This window comes from Bidens hawaiensis, unplaced genomic scaffold, assembly GCF_021521415.1.
Source record: "Bidens hawaiensis isolate Kalapana, Puna unplaced genomic scaffold, B.hawaiensis_p1.1 tig00026469_1, whole genome shotgun sequence".
NCBI lineage: Eukaryota > Viridiplantae > Streptophyta > Magnoliopsida > Asterales > Asteraceae > Bidens > Bidens hawaiensis.
This window is the reverse complement of record NW_027494258.1, coordinates 248,319-259,622: the sequence shown is the minus strand read 5'-3', so window position 1 is coordinate 259,622 and position 11,304 is coordinate 248,319. Positions and strand designations below refer to the sequence as shown.

Here is an 11,304-nt window from a genome sequence, read left to right as displayed (position 1 = left end):
AACTCAAAATATAAATTAAAAACGAAAAATGTAAAAAAATAAAACGTTTCTTCGTTGTCCTCGTTTTTCAAAAAAAAAAAACCCGAAAATGAAGAAGATTCCAATTCCAATACATATTAACCAACCAAACACATGAAAGGGATTCTCAAAAATTCCATTCCATTCCATTCCATTCCAATTTCAAATCCTTTAAAAAAAGTCCATGAAACAAACAGGCCCATAGGGTTTATGTATTTAGCTCAAGATTAGGAAATCGAATAAAAATTATTAGAGAATTAGAAAGTGATAATGGATGGTTTGGAGTAATAAATAAAAACGCTAGAAATAATTGGTAACTTTTGAAAACGAATCCTCATAAAAATAAAAACAATCTTTTTTTTTTAATATTTTGATATCGTTTGGAACGACCCCGAATACTCGAGTGAGTCTTCCTAAGACGGGATGCCAACCATCCATATTGACTTTGACGTTTCAGACCCGACTCACCGCTAACACGTATACTAGCACAAACATCACATCTCCTTGAGTTGTTGTACACTTACACTACACGATCTTTGAAAATAAATACAAGAAACATACATAAAAGAATCACTACTTTTAAACTATATAAAATAAAAAAGAGAGAGCAAATTAAAACGAAAACAAGAAGCTTAAATAATAAGAGGCTCCATCGAATAGTCTGAACTTGTGTCAACTTATTGGACTCATCGACAAAACTAGCACTACCTTAATCTAATTTAACTAGAAAATTCTATGCCTAAATCTCACAGAATTTCCCTAAACTCTACAAAATGATCGATATGTGTGATAAACTCAAACTGATCAACGAAACCAAAATCCCGACCACAAACGGCCTTCTAGCCATGCCACCGGACTTTGACCTGTAAATTATAATAGTCATAATTATAAATATAACGAAGGGTTATGACATATAAACATCATGCCCAAAAGTGTGCACTAGTGTACTTAATCACATCATACTGACTGTATGAGAAGTCTTCACAATGAAACCGAAAAAACCGATCCAAAACCAAGATAACCGAACCCAAACAAAAACCAACGATTTGGTTTTATGTTTTCATAAAAGTTGAACTTTTGGTTTGGTTCAGTTTTGCATGTAATTAAATCCAAAAAAACCGAACCGAACAAAATTCATGTATTTCAAATTTTACTTTTGAATCTTTAATCTCCCATAAGAATTTTAATAAATAGTGTAGCCCATGTATTATAGCTAAATAATTAATTATTAACTTACAATTAAGATCTAGACCCAAATTCATTAACTTGGGCCAACCTTTTTCAACCCAATTTCAAGCCCATATGGCAAAACCGAAATCAAATAGTTTTCAAAAACTCAAAATCTGAAATTTTGGTTTTTTGTTTGGTATGAATCAAAAACCGGCCCATACACACCAAAATGGTCATACGGGGCATCATGACTTTATTAGTGGTCACATTAGCCGTTTTCTTTGTCAGTTATACTTCATACGAGTAGTGTGATTTTCCCCTCATATATATAACTATTTTATGTCAGTGGTGTGTGGATAGTGTGTAAGTAGTGTTTGTATATCTCCAGCCTATTACAAATTATTTATTAATGAATGGTTATTTACCTTTCTATAACTGCTTTCGTTGTGAGTCCAAACCCATAAGGAAAGAGTGGATCATAATGCGAATCACCAATATTCATCGGAAGCTGATCAACACTTTTAAACCAAGTTCTCGAAAGTTTACCACTAAACTCAAAATCGCCAAACAAAACATCCGCCACGCCTTGACCCTCGGTACCCGGTAACCAGGCTGCAACCAGAGCATCAATAACTGACAAATACGGTTCAATCACAACGGGCCGACCCGATACAACAACCACAACACACTTCACATTCCCACAAACATTTTTTATGATGCTTGGGCCCGGGTCCGCAATGGTGAGGTTTGAACTATCACCAAACATCTCGGTGTAAGGATGCTCACCAACCACAACTATTTGCATATGAGAAGTTGCTGGATTTGATGAAATCAGTATTTGGATTCTCCATGCCCTGCTGGCGGTGCACGCATATAATGTATATATGTGTGAACTCTCGGGTGGGCAAAAGTAAAATTACACTAATTTTGACGTTATTTTACTAATCTCGTGAAAATAACGTTAAAAGTGGGGGAAGGTTAATCAGGCATCATGTGGTGGCGTTGATAGCCGAAAGACAAGGGCACATGCACCAATCAGCCGGTGTCCCGATGATTGAGTGCTATGTGCCTTATGTCCAAGGCTTGATGCAAAACTACTATCGAGCCGGGGGTCTCATCGGAAGCAGCCTCTCTATCCCTATGGGGTAGAGGTAAGGTTGTCTACATCTTACCCTCCTCAGACCCTACCATAGCATTGCTATTGGTGGGATATACTGAGTACGATGATGATGATGATGATGATGATGATGATGAGTATTTGGATTCTCCATGTAGGTTATTTCTGTTTTTCGGTCAACTGCTGATTTTATTCCGGTGAGAATAGTTGTTCCTGCATATATTGAAGCAAAAATATAAATCAAAGGGCTTTTGTACCAATACCGATGAACTTATAAGAGAATGTATTTTTTTACATGTATGATTATGATTGTTGCTCTTCAGTTTTTGTTCAATTGCATTGACTTTTGAGTAGGTATTAAAGTATCACCACTTTTTTATCATGCAAAACATGAATTTGGAACTTCAGTTTTGCAGCTAAGTCGTTCTTATTCTAACATGTATTGTTTGTGGTGAATTGTAATTTGTTTGCTGTTCATTAACTCCATGTCTGAATCTGTGGATAAATTATTAATTATGTTATTTTCTAATACGAGCCAAGCCACTTGTGAGCCACTTGTGCTCGGCTTGTTAAAAGCTCGCATAGAGTCGAGCTTAGACAAGCTCGAGCCTAAAATAAGCATCGTTATTTAATGAGCTAGAGCTTTACTTATTAAGCAAGAGTAGGCTCGTGAGCATGCTATGTGTATTTTTTCTTTAATAAGTTAAATTTACATTGAATTAATAATAATAATTATTATTGCTATATATAACTGAGAGGGGCCCACAATTTTTTCTTTAATATGTTACATTTACATTGAATTAATATTAATAATAATAGTAATTATAATTATATATAACCAAGTGGGGGCCGCAAGATAGTCATACCAGTTGTATTTTCATTCCCACTAAATCCTTGCCAACCAATCGTCCACCCGCCACACTGATACCCCAAATTATCCGCATGACTGCCCACAACCAAAACCTTGGATGCCGTTTTGGGCAGGGGCAGCATCGGTTCTTCTGCCCGTTTCCCATTTTTCAACAACACTAACGATTTCCTGACTGCCTCCCTTGCTATATCTCTGTGTGCCTATATTTTCCAACAACAAAAAAATAATTAAATAAAAAATTAACAAATCCTATAAAAAGCAAATAACAATTAACTGACCTGGCTTCCAACCTCGTTAACCTTACTGAAATCAGCAATCGGGCTCTCAAACAAACCCATGGTAAATTTGACTCGTAAATTTCTGCTCACAGCATCGTCAATACGGTCCATTGGGATAAATTTGTTTTTGACCAAATATTTAAGGTTGTTAATGAACTCAATATAGTTATTCGGGACCATAACCTGTTTTAAGAAGCCAATTTTAATTTAAATTAATATTCATGAAACAATTTCATTTATACAACAATGTGAGAATACAAAGTTACAAACCATGTCAATGCCCGCTGTAATGCTAGCCAAAACAGAGTAAGTGTAGTTGGAATGAGGCGGGGAAGTTATTCGATCAATTCCCTCCCAATCTGATATAACAAAACCCTAATAATATGTGAAATCACAAAACACAAAAAATAAAATTATTCTTGTTCAAGATATAATAAGAATTTGTTTTAAAACCGAAATAATATCAAACTGTAATAGAAATAGCCGACATAACCGAACCAAAATAATCAAACCCAATCTAAAACCGAGGGTTTGGTTTCAGATTGTTTCAAAAACCGAATTTCGGTTTGGTTCTGCGCGTACTGAAAATCGGAAAAACCGAACCCGTAAAAATCGAAAAAACAACCTTTTTTTTATTGATTTTATGGATTACAATTTTTTAAGCCCAAAAATATTAGGCCAAAATGTGTAAAAGTCAATTAATTATTAATTGACAAAAAATATTTGGTCCATCTTTTTTGACCAAAAATTTCAAGCTCTAATGAAGAAACCAAAACAATTGTGAAAACCTAAAAGAATCAAAACCGAACAGTTTTCAAAAACTGAATTTTCGGTTGAGTACAAAACCAACCTAAACCGATTACCAACCCATGCACATTCCTATTACTCGGTATGTTTGTTTAAAGAAATAAAAATTTATTGGTTATAAATGCATACCTTGAAATTAAGCTTGTCTTTGAGGTATCCAGTAATAAGGTCACGATTGGCGTGCATTCGTTTACCATTCCAGCTAGAATAAGAAACCATGACAGTAGATACACCCTTAATGATAGAGTCATAATAAGGGGGCATGTGGATACTTAATAATTCATGTCGATTCGCCACAGTGTTATTTTCATCTATTCCACGAGTCGTCCCACCATCTCCCACAAAATGCTTCGCACATGCAGCTACCTTGTCCCTGATGATGGGCAAGTTGATAATTTTAATATTAGATGTGCATATGAAACCAGTTAACCAAATCGACGACCTGAACTGAAACCAAACCACTTTGGAATCGAAAATAACCAGCGGTTTGGGACCGGTTTCTAGGATTTGAACAGAAACCGGCTTGGAACTGGTGGTTTTGGAATCGATCACCAGGAACCGGTTTACAAACCGAATCTGACCATTGGAAATTATTAACCATTGGGTAACGGAGTTTTAGCCATTTTAGGACCATTACCAATTTTGGGACCTTTTTTTGGACCGTTTTGCCCCCATATGCTAGTATAAATAGGTACTGAAAATGCACTAATTCCACTGAATGTGTTGGTTAGTCACAACATTCAAAACTGCAAAAACACTCACAAAAATGCAAAAAAAGCACACTCAAATACATAAAAAATGCTCTTGTTTACATATGCTCTAAAAGATTTTTATCCACTATGGCAACCGAAAGTGGGAAATCACAATCATCCGTTGGTGTTGATGCATCCTAAACTGGTTCCTACACAAACTTTTCCCGAGCCGAATCTAACCAGTTAGATCGATTTAGGTTTTTACACTTCGAAAAGCGGTTCCAAACTGAACCGATTGCACCCACAAACCGGTTTTGACTGCTTTGACCAGAAACCGGTTCGGTTCCAACCCGAACTGGTTTAGGGTTTCGAAGTCGATTGTGCACCTCTATTCAAAATAAGAAAAACTGAAAACATTAATCAGAAGGTAGGTACATACTTTCCAGCAACATATGGAACACCGAGACGCGATCCATTAGGAATTTCACCCTGTAACCCTAAAATAATGTCGGTCATGTTTTGAACAAGTTTGGTATCCTCACTGTAACTCTCATAACATCGACCCCATCTTGGATCTCTGCAAACCTATGAAGAAATTTGCAATAAGTGAGTAAAGCATTCAGTGAACCATTCAGCGGAAGTTTGTTTATGCTTGCTTATTTAATAAACGAACGAACATGAAAAGATTATTTGTTCATTTAGTTAAACAAACGAACATGAGCAGATGTCCCCGACAGTTGATTTATGTTCGTTAGTTTATGTTGGTTTAAGTTCATTTGTCTATGTTCATTAATATATTCATTTAAATTTTATAGGCTCATGATTGATGATACAGTAGTAAAGTTTAATTAACTATTTAGGCCCAACACATTGTTGTTCACAACTTCACATTTAAGTTCAGTTGGATTTAGCTCAGTTATGTTCGGTCATCTACGTTCAGTTATGTTCATTCGTGAACCGCTCATTTATACTGTTATGGAATGAAGATAAACAAGCGTGAACACGTTCACTTTCTTAATGAACGAAAAGGAAAACCCGTCTGTTTAATTCTTCCTGTCCAACCGTTTGTTCGATTAAAGTTAAACTATAAGATTTTTTAGTGTACTTACAGCAATACAAGGAGCAAAAGCATATGGAATTCCAGTTGCTCTAACTTCAGTAGCAGTTGCAGCACCAATTCTCTTCACAAGATCGGTGTCTCTGAAATTAACATTTATGAAAATATTTTGTTTCAACAACTAAAAGTATATATACAACGTTACAGTAACATGTACGTTTTATAAGTTTTCACTTGCCTGGTGGCTCCAAGGCCAATGTTGTGTGGAAATATGGTAGCATTAATAACATTATTGTGACCATGAACGGCATCAATTCCATAGATCATCGGAATTCCTAAACGAGTGGAAAGTGACCCGTTTTGGAACTCGTTTACCATATTAATCCAGTCAGCGACAGTTGCATGTGGATTTGGAACACTCCCTCCTCCACTTAGTAAGCTTCCTGTGATTAATTAAACATATGATCACTTAAATTCACCCTAAACCTTAACACAATCCTTTCAAGACCAAATTCTTCCCTAACTTGTTCTAGCGTGTGCCAACTATATGCCAAAGAAAGAAAAAGACGATTATGTTGTCTGTTAATATGCAGAATGAGCTGATTCAATAGTTAGCAGGCTCTTACGTGGACCAGCTTGACAGGGAAAACTAGGCAGAAAAGACCCAAACTTAAAAAAGGCATAACCTGGGTTATGAGCGGAATTACAGAGCCCATTGCCAGTCGACATAAAGGTCTCGACAAGCCGGGCCATGAGGCAAAGTCGTCAGACCCAAAATTTACCTTTAAAGGTGTTCCGGTTTCACTTATAAAGATTTTCCCCCAATTTCGCAAATGTGTTTCTTTACGTGCTTATTTTTAGTCGTAATTTCAGTATTTAAGAGCTGATTTGTAAATTTGGAAAAATTGGCAAAAATCTATTGGTTTTCATTTAGGAACTCTTGTCTATATTTGTTATCATTAATATTATTTGCTTCCGCTCTGCGTCAAGTTTAATAACAAACTTTATGAATAAACAACTATAGTTTATATGCATACCAATGAAGTAATTGGTGATATTATGAGGAGTAGCTGAAATCCTTTCAATTTGAACCATTTGACCAATTTTCTCCTCCACAGTCATTCTCCCCAACAGATCCTTGACCCGTGCAGCAACCGGCTGCTTCGGGTCTTTATACTTAACAACATTGTCGTCTGCAACAACCAACGACCGTAATAATAATAATAATATCATCACCGGCATCCCCAAATAACACCTAACCATATTAAACACTGCAACAAATTAAACAAAAAAGCATTATTATAAACAAACCCTAGAACGAATTCAAACGGAAAGGACATAAATAAGTTGAAATGAAATGAAGCAGAAGATACCAGTAGAGAGAGAGAGTTGTAGTTGCCGTTGCAGAAGCTTTTTATTTAACTTATAGCTGCTGCTTACTGCAGCTGTATAGCACTAGAGCATGTGAATGTGAATGTGAATGTATATATGGATATATATACATTCACGTTGCAGAAGCTTTTTATTTAACTTATAGCTGCTGCTTACTGCAGCTGTATAGCACTAGAGCATGTGAATGTGAATGTGAATGTGAATGTGAATGTATATATGAATGATATTTGGATATATATATGCGATTTTTATTGGATTCTGGAACACGATGATGATGATGATGATGATGATGATGATGATGATGGTTTTGTTGTCTAAGTTGCATTTTTCACCCCTCTACTTTTAACTTTTATTCTTTTACACCTCACTTACCATATCACTTTTACATCTACTCGCCTAGTCTTTCATAATCACCTGGTGTCGTCGAAATTAAATGATAGGGCAGTAATCAAATCTGGATCACATGAAATATAAGTCTCTCCCTTATCACTCACCACCATCTCGTTGGCACAAGTGAAAGAATACCTATGTTATTTGGAAGCTATTTATATTTTCATATGTGGTCAAATTTATGCAGTTTCGACTAGCAATCAAATGGCTCAAGAACACAATGATTCCATTCAAACGATCCGAACCGAATGATTCGGTTAACAAAGCTTAAAATTCTTTATTAAAACCAATCAACTGCTAAACAAAAGACCTAACAACCTTATTTATAAATAAAAACCAACTTGTGAGCCGGACCGACTTAATGGGCCGGATGCTCCTGCATCACAAATGAATTACGCAAGATGGTTAACTATACATTTTGGTTCTAGATGTCATTTGCCAACAGAAAGCCTTTCGTTTTGAACGTTTCTATGTTTGCCTATTATATTTTATTTATTTTATACACATACATAGGTGTATATAGGCCAACCAAATATAAAGTGATAAGATTAGGTAATTTTATTATATACCTTTAAACGTTTTCTTTTTTTCTCTAATAGAGCAATTTTACCAAACATACCATTTGATATGTTGATCTCTAAAAAGACATATGATGTATCAAATGTCATAAAGCATAAAGTAAAAGGGACAATAAATTACATAATCTTAGTTACTTCTGCATTTTTGTATGTTAGAATATATAAGAGGGTTATTCTTTAACCTTATATATAGGCTTTAGTAACATAATAAATTATAAAAATATAATATAAGATTAACATCAAAGGAACATGGTTTAGTAACTATGTGTTATAGTAACTAGTTAAATTATTCATCACGCTTATCTCTAGACCTTTTTCAAATCAAATTAGAATAATTTGATATTCTAGGATGGTGAACAAAATGAAAACTTATTCAATATTAAAATTCTGGTCAAAAGAATAAACGTGTGTTGGGGGTTAAATGAAAAGTAAGTGGGAAAAAAGAAGGAAGAAGAAACAGAAAAGAAAAGGAAAGCTAGCACAATAGAAAAGAACAAAAAAAGAAAAGTATACAATAAATTAATTTAGAGGCAATTTCACGTAAAATGAGGAAAAGAAATATATGATGTACATAATAAAAAAATTTATAAGGAAAAAAAAAAAGAAGTTCATTGCATATTTGTGAAATCAAAGTTCAACTTGGTTAATTTCTCTAGACATGGTAGATTAATTTGTCCATCAACTTTTGGTTTTAATTATGTTAGTGATTCACCAAATATCATCTTCTTCTGACATTGTTGATCTACAGTCAAGCTATATGTTTATCGAGCAAGTCTCCTCTTTTCTTTAAGTTTAGGCTTTTGGCTTTGTTTTCGTTGAGCCAATCAAAATCTAAAGTATCTACAACCCAAGTCCTCCATCAAACATGATTTTTTTTCCAGTATTTCATGGTTGATTGCTTTATTGCTTAGGTTGTTTGATCTTCAACAGTCTTACATGAACATATGAATTATATATTCATATTTTTATTCTAATTAAAATAATAAGTTACTTTACAATGCTGAATTTTCATACATTAGCACATATCATGTTATTTATCTATTTTAATGCTCACAAAATAATTGGGATGATAAGAAAATCAAAATTCAAGGTGGTTCAAAGGTCAATTTTAAGCATAACCATGGGTGTAGACTTCTAACATTAGAATGAGTCATCCCACATGGAGCATTGTGGGTACTTTATTGTAGTGATGTCAAGTTTGCCTTTTTTGGATTTATCAACTACATTAACTTCCATAATTCATCATGTGCTTTAGAGCATTCTCATCCTACCCTCTATCCCTAAACCAAAAATTACACTAAAACTCAACACCTTTTCTCTCTTTATTTCAATTAAATTATACTTTTTATACCTTTTATCATTACTGAAGAAACACTAAGTAACCCCGGGCAGATTATGGATAATCTGGGGGCTAGATAATGTTTCCCACGAAGGTTAGGTCCAGCAGAGTAAGTTGTACTTCAGGGAACCTGCAAAACAGACACCGTAAGCTCGTCACTGAGAAGGGGGGGGTTCCTCCTTGTGACCACCCTCCGGCGTGAGAATCAGTCTATATTGCTCTTTGAATATAAAAGTATATGAATACTATAAGAGCAGTTATCAAGTAAGTTATACGAGATTGTAGATGATCTTACCATTCCAAGATATTGGAGTATTTATAGCCGAAGGTAGGTTTTCTAGAAGGTACAGCCGGCTGAATAGTATTCCTGTTCAACCAACATCAATTAAATTATACTTTTTATACCTTTTATCATTACATTTTCTCTTTCCTTCACTCACAACCACTTTCAAAATATATTAAAAAATTATAGGGGGTGAACAGTAGCTTTTCAAATATACAAAAAATTCACTACTTTTTCTAAAATATAAAAACTCTTCACTCACAACACCCTGAATCACTCTCTAAATTATAAAAATACCCCTCACATTAAATGAGGGGTTGGATGAGAATGCTCTTATACCTCTGTCCACTTTCCTTATATGCAATCTAGTTGCAACTTGCTAGTCATGTTATAAACTTATAATTACAAAATTGATCTACATATTAATCAATTAAATCATCATTTAAAGTCATGCGGAACGCATATTACATGATTGAGAAAATAAGTATATATATATTTTACTTACGCATTCTATACCTTTTAACCTGAATTAAATCAATGAATGCTTTTATCTTCTTTTATAGTAAGATGGCTCAAACTTTCTTTATAATAAAATTGGGCCCTTTTTGTATTTTTTTTGTTTTTCATCATTTGATTCTTATATCATCTGTGCATATGTAGAAATCCAACGACGCCGACAATCCGAAAGTCCAATCTACTTTGAGGGCCTGTCTCACATGATCACCCAAATCATTGGTCTTTTCTATCATTTTGACTAGTTCATTAAGGAGCTACAATTTACGAATTTGAACATAAAAACAAACTTTGTAGTATATATATACTTTTTATATGTAGAGTTAAAAGATTGTATGTTATAAGTTTTAAATTCAAATGCTTAATGCTACAAATATTAAATGGTTTGAAAAACTATATAATTCATTTGCAAAATAAGCAAAATATGTATGTACGTTTGAAAACCATTTGTTGTTAGTTAAATTGATGTACTATTTCTAAAATATGAAAATACTTGTAATTCTTTGTTTTTTACAAGTATACAAATAAGTCATATAACGATTTGATTAGAGGACCACTTTAAATTTTTAACTTTTATCACCTAGTTGTTAACAGCTTGTATATTATAAATACAAAACTAAGTTGATTATGTATGACCCAATTTAACTTTTAAAATAGATGATTAAATATAAATGTTTTAGTCGTTAAAAAGTTGCTGGATTGGGCTATATACTGGTGGACTGGGAGATGTGGCAGGCTCCAGTCTACCCGTTATTTGATATTAATGGAACAATGAAGAACATGTTACAAAAATGTCACT

At 34.1% G+C, this 11,304-nt stretch overlaps 1 pseudogene across 1 annotated transcript; it reads right to left on the bottom strand.

Annotated features, from left to right (window-relative positions):
• Positions 1-697: 697 nt before the first annotated feature.
• Positions 698-7,273, bottom strand: LOC143573488 (uncharacterized; annotated as a pseudogene). The gene is made up of 11 exons (XR_013142441.1): positions 7,048-7,273; positions 6,249-6,453; positions 6,063-6,153; positions 5,393-5,538; positions 4,391-4,634; positions 3,725-3,829; positions 3,455-3,637; positions 3,172-3,376; positions 2,461-2,518; positions 1,614-2,040; positions 698-881 (listed from the first exon to the last, which is right to left on the bottom strand). The product of XR_013142441.1 is annotated as an uncharacterized LOC143573488 (transcript).
• Positions 7,274-11,304: the final 4,031 nt, after the last annotated feature.